The sequence below is a fragment of the Poecilia formosa genome, unplaced genomic scaffold (genome assembly GCF_000485575.1).
Source record: "Poecilia formosa unplaced genomic scaffold, Poecilia_formosa-5.1.2 Scaffold727, whole genome shotgun sequence".
Classification (NCBI taxonomy): domain Eukaryota; kingdom Metazoa; phylum Chordata; class Actinopteri; order Cyprinodontiformes; family Poeciliidae; genus Poecilia; species Poecilia formosa.
This window is the reverse complement of record NW_006800666.1, coordinates 110,880-118,361: the sequence shown is the minus strand read 5'-3', so window position 1 is coordinate 118,361 and position 7,482 is coordinate 110,880. Positions and strand designations below refer to the sequence as shown.

Below are 7,482 nucleotides of genomic sequence, written 5' to 3'. Positions count from 1 at the left end.
TAGATATTGAATAGGAGGGTCCTAGGATTGAACCTTGCGGTTCCCCACATGTGACCTTTGACCTCTGTGATGAGAGGTTTCCAGTTGAAACAGAACTCCCTGTTCTTTAGGTAAGATTCAAACCAGTTGAGCACTGGACCGGAGAGTCCGACCCAACTCTCCGGTCGGTTCAGTAACATGATCAACACTGAGGTCCAACAGAACCAGAACCAGCACTGTGGTTCTCCCACAGTCCATATTTATACGGATATCATTGAACACTTTGACTAGGCCAGTCTCCGTGCTGTGGTAACCATGGAAACCAGACTGGAAGGAGTCAAAGCGGTTGGTTATCATTGGAAAGCTATTTAACTGTTGAAGCTTTTTCAATAACTTTGCTGATGAATGGGAGGTCAGAGGTCGGAGGTCGGCCTGTAGTGTGGTTTGATAACTTACAGGAAACGTTTCACCAGGATAAGGAGCTAAAGCTAATAATTCATTAATGTTGATAAAGACGCAGATTATTTCACTGTAACGTAAAAATATTTTGTTATAAGAGAAATAATCTGCTGGTGGAACCAGAACTGGGTTGCTAGGCAACGGGCCGGGCGTGGCTGGTATTGCTAGGCAACGGTGTGAAACCGTCTGACAGTGGAACAAGAAGTTTTGATCAATATTAAGGAATTATTTTTGTAAATAATTCCTTAATATTGGAATTATTTTATTTCTAACTAAAAATGACATTGAATTTATTTTTGTCTAATTTTCAGAATAATCAAATATTTCCACTAGAAACCAGACAAACGATTTAGTGTTTTTGCAGTGCAGAGCGAAGCAGCATTAAAGGATTTAATCGATTTTAGGAGAAACATTAAAATCATGGAAGCATAAATAAATTGAACCTATAAATAAAGAACTCAGAAGTATTAATACTATATAGATTTCTAAATAAAGTGACATTTATCCATCATCCTCAGTTTATTTATGAAGTGATAATCTCTGAATCTGAAACAGATTTCAGTCTTCAGGGGTCAGAGGTCACACAGTTTGACCTCCAGCTTTGGGACGTTTTGTTTCTGAACGTCTCGCCTCCGGATCTGTTTGGTTCCGGCCTCGATCGGGTCGGATCACCTGGACCTCCTGCTGCCGGAACGAACCTGGAACCTGGAACCGGGCCGGCGTCCGCTGGAGGATGAAACTCCACCACTTAAAAAATCAGATTGACTTTTTAATAATTTGTTTGTCAAACTGTATTTGATCATTTCATGCTAAAAATACGAATTCAAGGATTCAAGGGTCCAAGGACTTGAATTAAAGGAAATTTCATGTTAAACTCAGTGACAAAGTATTTAAACCTTTGAACTTTTATACATTTTGTCTTTTCACAACCACAAATTTCAGTGTATTTTCATTTAGAGCTAAACTAATAACCACTTCAGTAAACGATTCATTTTTTGATTATTTTAGCAATCAATTAATCGGTTAATATTTTTGATAAAATATCAAAAATATGCAAAAGATTCAAAAAACGATTCAGTCTGCGAGCTTTCATTCATTTAATGAACGTTTGGATCTGCAGATAAAAATCCTTCACATAACATGAGAAAAAGTGATCATCAATACAGAGAACAGACGATAATTGATTATTAACTGATTAATAATTGTATAGAAGAAGATGCCTGGGAGATTTTTAACAGAATCTGAAACATTTACAGATGTTTTGTTTTTCATCTTAATGCAGAATTAATATTTTAATGTTAATCGTTTCATTGTGAATTATTTTCAAAATGCTTAACAACAATCTGAAAGGTGCGGCTTGCATTTGTATTCAGCCGTTATATTTCTTAGTTTGTTGTTTCCATTTGCTCTGATTAATGATTTATAATCTAACTGCTGTTCTCCACACCTTGACCTTTGACCTTTCTGCTGTTTTCAGATTCAAACTTGACATTTTAATAGAAACTGAAACTAAATGTTTTAACTCGTAACAATTCAACACTGCAAAAACACAAAATCTTACAAGTATAAACTAGGCTCAGTTTCTAGTGCAAATATCTTGAACTTGAAATATGAAAAAATAACTTTATATGTAACTTTTCAGCAAAATACAGGATCTTATTTTAATAAAATAAATCATTAATGTTGATTTTTTTAAATAAATTGTAGTTTCACTGGCAAAGTATTTGACTTTAAGCATTAATCCCACGTTAAAGTGAAATAATCTGTCAATGGAACTAGAACTGTTTCATCAATATTAAGGATTTATTTTATTAAAATAAGATCCTGTATTTTGCTGAAAAGTTCCTTTTTCGAGTTCAAGATATTTGCACTATAAACTGGACCAAAATACTCGGAAGATTTTGTGTTTTTGCAGTGAAGTTTCTATAGATGCTTATAGCAGTGGATGCAACGTATCTGCTGTAGCTGTCTGTGTTGCAACTTCTCTGAGGAAACCTCTGACTAAAGACTGTTGTTAAATAATCTGGATTGTTTGTTTCTCTTCCCTTAATAACAAAAGTTCATAAAAGACATGGAGGTTTGTGGTTGTAATGGGACAAAACGCTAAAAGGCCGGTGAATGCTTTGGCTAGGCTGCAGCACCAGGTGCTTTATGTCATTATTTAAGACGCACAAATGACCAGGAGGGAGAGCAACACGCTGTGCTTGTCCCTGACTGTTCAGTGGGATTGAAGCTGGGATTAAAGATGTGGGATTAACAGATTCTTCAAGCTTCATCTGATGTGTGTGTTGTCTCCCAACGCCTTCAAGTGTGTTTTGTCTGAGACGTTTTTAAAGATTGCTTTTGCATCTGTGAGTCGTATCTCTTTACAAATGCCTTTTTACAATTGGCCAACTGGTTCCGTTTCATTCCAGTGTAACTTTGACTTATTGAGCTCAACTGACCTGTTAAAATAAACTCCTGTATAAACATATAAAAAATAAAGTTATTACATTAAACGTCTGGAGTCTGTTATTGAGATATATATTTCAAACATAAAACTACCCTGAACAAAAATATAAAGCCCCGTGTCAAATATAAGAGTTTTATGAACATTTGGGTTACGCAATATATAGATAAACTATATTTTCAGTAATTACTGATCTTCATATGGGCATTGATATCATCGTGGTTCGGCCGTTTGTAGCGGATTGACAGTCATGATCAGGGTCAGGATGAGGAGTCTGACTCTGACCCAGTCGGCTTCCCGTAGGCAGTTACAGACAGTCTGAGGTTTGATGTGTCTGTTGTTCAGACCGATCAGCTGTGTCGCTGGTCTGAGCCGATCCTCCAATGGACGAGCCGATGTGGCGATCTGGAGTCGGTCAGACGAGGATGAGGAGGATCTGCAGAAACCAGCTCTGAAACGGCCGGCGGTCCGATACCGGAGCTGCTGCTGTGCTGGACGTCCTGCATCCAACACGCCAACGGCTCCACAGAACATCTGAGGCTTTATGACTGGAGACATCATGTGACGTATTGGGGCCTTTTATTGTCCAGTTGTTTTCATCTTGTCTGATCACCCAGTGGACATGTCCCACAATGCACTGAGTAAATAACTCACTGAGTGATGATGCTCACTGACGGCAAACTGGACTAAACATTATACACAAACCAAGAGAAATATTAGTTTGGTACAATAAAATGTCAGCAAATGTTCATTCCGCGTTCGGGGTCGTTTCCGATCTATTGAAAATGTCATTTCACCAGGTGCTGCAGGGCTTGGCCGATGATGAACATCGATCCGAAGCCCCAACAAGTCAGCTGGAGAAAGGTTAAGATGTTCGCCTCGTTATATTCACGGACACGAAGGTGAGTTTTACTTTAACTTTGGCTTATGCTAGTAGGCAATATTCTCTGACATTGTTCTTGTAAAAATGTGCTATTTAAGAATCTAAGCATTCTAACGGACAATGTTTGTGCCTTATTTTCCAGTATACTGTGTGTTTATTGTCGTTAGTGTCAGAGACTGACGGGGAGGTTCCGGTTCGGAAGCCTGACGGAGCTCAACAAGCCTCATAGCTTGATGGTAGCGCAGCTCTGGTGTCAGAGATCTGGTTCAGCTGTTCAGGTTCAAAGTTGCTGCTTTTAGAAAAATATGACCGTGTTGCTTCATGTCTCCGTGTTATTTCGTTTTATTACCTTTGCATGTTTCTTGTTCAGAGCTCAGGTAGGACGTTGTTTACTGTGGTGTGTTCAGGCGGATCAGTTGCTCGTCTGTCTGGCTCTGGTCTGCTCTCTGGTTCCCATCAACTCATAAATTCATTCGCTCTTTCAGGCTTAATACAGAAATGACTCCATGGAAATAACTCAGCAGGCTCCAGTTAAAGCTAACGCTGTGCAGCGTTAGCTTTAACTGGTAGCAACGGATATTTACAAGCCACCATCTTCTTAATTCAGGATTGTTTGGAAATTAATGAAAGCTTAAAAGCCCATTATATTAGGAAGACAACAATGTTCATAGTATTGCTTTTTTTTTTGCGTCTGAAATACGACTTGGTCTTTTCTAGCTGTCATGGTAACTCAAAGCGGAAACAAGTGAGCCGCATTGGATCATGCAGATGTGACGTCAACGCCGTACCAAAGAGCCCATTGGACATGGGGCGTTTATTTTGTTCAGTATATANGTCTGTTATTGAGATATATATTTCAAACATAAAACTACACTGAACAAAAATATAAGCCCCGTGTCAAATGTCAGAGTTTTATGAACATTTGGGTTACGCAATATATAGATAAACTCAAACTATATTTTCAGTAATTACTGATCTTCATATCGGCATTGATATCGTGGTTCGGCCGTTTGTAGCGGATTGACAGTCATGATCGGGGTCAGGATGAGGAGTCTGATTCTGACCCAGTCGGCTTCCCGTAGCGGTTACAGACAGTCTGAGATTTGATGCGTCTGTTGTTCAGACCGATCAGGGGTGTGTCGCTGGTCTGAGCCGATCCTCCGATGGGCGAGCCGATGTGGCGATCTGGAGTCGGTCAGACGAGGATGAGGAGGATCTGCAGTCTGTTGGAAACCAGCTCTGAAACAGCCGGCGGTTCGATACCGGAGCTGCTGCTCTGCTGGACGTCCTGCATCCAACACGCCAACGGCTCCACAGAACATCTGAGGCTTTATGACTGGAGACATCATGTGACGTGTTGGGGCCTTTTATTGTCCAGTTGTTTTCATCTACCCAGTGGACATGTCCCACAATGCACTGAGTAAAGAACTCACTGAGTGATGCTCACTGGACTAAACATTATACACAAACCAAGAGAAATATTAGTTTGGTACAATAAATTGTCAGCAAATGTTCATTCCGCGTTCGGGGTCGTTTCCGATCTATTGAAAATGTCATTTTACACCAGGTGCTGCAGGGCTTGGCCGATGATGAACATCGACCCGAAGCCCCAACAAGACAGCTGGAGAAAGGTTAAGATGTTCGCCTCGTTATATTCACGGACACGAAGGTGAGTTTTACTTTCACTTGGCTTATGCTAGTAGGCAATATTCTCTGACATTGTTCTTGTAAAAATGTGCTATTTAAGAATCTAAACATTCTAACGGACAATGTCTGTGCCTTATTTTCCTGTTAACGTGTTTATTGTCGTTAGTGTCAGAGACTGACGGGGAGGTTCCGGTTCTGAAGCCTGACGAAGCTCAACAAGCCTCATAGCTTAACAGTAGCGCAGCTCTGGTGTCAGAGATCTGGTTCCGCTGTTCAGGTTCAAAGTTGCTGCTTTTAGAAAAATATGACCGTGTTGCTTCATGTCTCCGTGTTATTTCATTTTATTACCTTTGCATGTTTCTTGTGCAGAGCTCAGATAGGACGGTGTTTACAGCAGGATGTACAGGCGGATCAGTTGTTCGGCTGTCTGGCTCTGGTCTGCTCTCTGGTTCCCATAAACTCTTTCAGGCTGAATACAGAAGTGACTCCATGGAAACAACTCAGGAGGCTCCTTTATTTACCATCCGTCTCCTCCGGTAGTTTTAGGCTGAAGAAGCTGATCCGGAGTGAAGTGAAGGCTGCAAACTTTGCTGTGCGACGTTAGCTTTAACTGGTAGCAACGGATATTTACAAGCCTCCATTTTCTTAATTCAGGATTGTTTGGAAATTAATGAAAGCTTAAAAGCCCATTATATATGACAACAATGTTCATAGTATTGCTTTTTTTTGCGTCTGAAATACGACTTAGACTAAGAAATACGACTTAGTCTTTTCTAGCTGTCATGGTAACTCAAAGCGGAAACAAGTGAGCCGCATTGGCTCATGCAGATGTGACGTCAACGCCGTACCAAAGAGTCCATTGGACATGGGGCGTTTATTTTGTTCAGTATATATAGAAAGCATTTGATATAAAATATCATTTACAACATGTTGGGTAGAACTTTCTACACTACATATTATAAAAGTTTCTAATTTCCTGTTAACTAAAGTTTAGACTTTCAGAATAATTGGTAACAACTTAAACTGCACATAGGTCAGCGTATTGTCTGGTCTGGTAAAAGTATGGGCAAATAAAAAGAAATTGGTTCTGTTAAGCTATAAATTAGCATTAGCAATACGACACAGTTAGCAGCTACAGGAAGTTTAAAAGATAGAGTCTAAAAAAATTAAACGTGTCTTAAAGTCACTGGATAGCTTAAGGTTTGTCGTCATAAGTGGTAAAAAATATTACAGCTAATTAAGTAAGCATATACTTACTTAATTAGTATCAATTAATATTACAGTGATCCCTCGTTTTTCTTAGGGGTTGCGTTCCGAAAATAACCCTCGATAAGTGAAATCCGCTAAGTAGTTACCTTTCGTTTTTACAATTATTATACAGCATAATTAAATACTCTACATTGAAACCAAAGAACAAAACCTGTTTTCAGATCAGCGGATGTGCGTGTTCCCCTGTGAAAATCTGCCCCCTGTGTCGGGAGCGCGCATTGCAGCCAGAGAGGCGGATCTGACCATTTCTCGGTAAAAACTACTCATATAATCATGTCAATGTTGTAACTTCCAGTTTAATCGGCAGCTATCAAAATAAAAACAATACATAAATAAACGAGGTCTTGAGTAGTCTACCCCCCTGCGCGCTCCCGACGCAGGGGAACAGATTTTCACAGTGGAACAGAATTTCGCACAAGACCGGAGTCGTGTCATTAAAGCGTCTCCTCCAAGCTGCCCTGTGAGATTCACAGCTGGATCTGCGGCAGAGCGATGGATCTAGTAAAGCCTCCGGTCGGTTTTGCGCTGATTCTGGCCACAGTTTTTTTCCAGCTGGCATTCAATGTTTTCAGCTTTCATCTCCTGAATGGCCAATCTGTATTACTTATATTTAAATACCATAATGTTATTGGCACACAGGTAGAGAAGGAGCTCGGAGACTGTTTAGCCAATCACGACGCAGAACACAATGCACTGTGAAAAAAACGGCACAAAAAAATCCGCGAAAGGGATCAGTTACTAAAAAAAATTCCCTTCTCACCCTCCGCGGGTGGCCTCTCTCTCTCTCTGAGCCTCT

General features: G+C 40.1%; 2 long non-coding RNA genes across 2 annotated transcripts; one reads left to right on the top strand and one right to left on the bottom strand.

The window, feature by feature from the left end:
• Positions 1-2,284: 2,284 nt before the first annotated feature.
• Positions 2,285-2,936, top strand: LOC107834706 (uncharacterized). Its single transcript, XR_001660518.1, has 2 exons — positions 2,285-2,582; positions 2,621-2,936. It is a non-coding gene; the product is annotated as an uncharacterized LOC107834706 (long non-coding RNA).
• A 1,457-nt stretch (positions 2,937-4,393) lies between these two features.
• Positions 4,394-6,271, bottom strand: LOC107834707 (uncharacterized). The gene is made up of 3 exons (XR_001660519.1): positions 6,168-6,271; positions 5,078-5,079; positions 4,394-4,446 (listed from the first exon to the last, which is right to left on the bottom strand). It is a non-coding gene; the product is annotated as an uncharacterized LOC107834707 (long non-coding RNA).
• Between the last annotated feature and the right edge of the window lie 1,211 nt (positions 6,272-7,482).